We start from the raw sequence: 1,206 nt of genomic DNA, 5'->3' as shown, positions 1-1,206 counted from the left end.
TCTATTAGCCGCCTATCCCGGAATGGACTGGGATGGAATAGAAAGAACGCGAAGCAGCAAGCAAGGGATGAGCGCTTTGTTGCTAAAGCGCATACCTTTTCTTGCTAGGTCGGTTTGTTTTTGGGGGGTGGGGCAATAAGCTTGCTGTTGATGCTAACACGCATATAAATAGATGTTCCCCACTGCTTGCTCCTCTTACCCGAATGGGGTTATATGCCTTAGTGAAACTCAGGGTAAAGTGGCAGAGGTATGACCTCGGGAAGAAAGAAAGATCGGGCGGGGAAAACGGGGTTCGAACCCGCGACTTCTGGCGTGACAGACCAGCACTCTAACCAACTGAGCTATTTCCCCCTTTCGTAACTACTGTCGATTCAACAGTCACCTACCGGTTACCTTTGTAACTATACCAAAGTAGCTGTACAACAGAATGCCCTTCGCCGACTTTGGATCTTAGCACCCAATCAGTCTGTCTGTACTAAGGATGACGGCCTGTATTCGGAGTTTCCCTGGGGTTGGTAAAGCGAAATGGGGGCAATCGATGATTCAGCATCGCAAGAGTCATGTTTTAGCTGCCCTTCATAACGTCCCGCTGCCCGATACAAGGCCAAAAGCAGATCACCTCTTACTTAGTGCCGGCTACTACAGCTATAACTGACCCGCCTATGGAATCTATTGGCTCGGCTGAACCGACATGAAGGGAGACAGGTGCGGTAGAGAGGTCCCCCACTTCGATTCCTGTCCCGTTAGCATCTCCGATCCGAGAGTTGGGATGACTCCGTTAGTTTCGGTCGGGAGCCGGACGGTAATGGACCTACAACCCTTGCTTGTGGACTAGCTGCAGAGCTAACCTTTTCGAAAGCATCAAGAGGGAAGAACTCAGATAGAAAGGCAGGCAAAGTTGGCGGCCAACCTAATTCCCCTCCCAGTTGTACCCTTGTGCATCCCCTTCGTAAACGATTTCCACTGGATCTGGAGATTCCCCGGGGACCCCCGAATCATCATCCCGGTTGAAGGACAAATGGACAGTGAATCAACGGAATCGAGTTGTTCTAAGGATTCAGATTCGGCAGTCGAGACATCTATATCTATGGAATTTCAAAAGAGAGAAAAGGATCCGAATCCAAAGAGAGGGATTCGAACCCTCGGTAAACAAAAGCCTACATAGCAGTTCCAATGCTACGCCTTGAACCACTCGGCCATCTCTCC

The 1,206-nt window shown here is 50.0% G+C and overlaps 1 non-coding gene across 1 annotated transcript; it reads right to left on the bottom strand.

Annotated features, from left to right (window-relative positions):
• Nucleotides 1-277: 277 nt before the first annotated feature.
• TRNAD-GUC lies at nucleotides 278-351 on the bottom strand. Its single transcript has one exon. It is a non-coding gene; the product is annotated as a tRNA-Asp (tRNA).
• Between the last annotated feature and the right edge of the window lie 855 nt (nucleotides 352-1,206).

The sequence above is a fragment of the Triticum dicoccoides genome, chromosome 3A (assembly GCF_002162155.2).
Source record: "Triticum dicoccoides isolate Atlit2015 ecotype Zavitan chromosome 3A, WEW_v2.0, whole genome shotgun sequence".
NCBI lineage: Eukaryota > Viridiplantae > Streptophyta > Magnoliopsida > Poales > Poaceae > Triticum > Triticum dicoccoides.
This window is presented reverse-complemented; position numbering and strand designations above follow the sequence as displayed.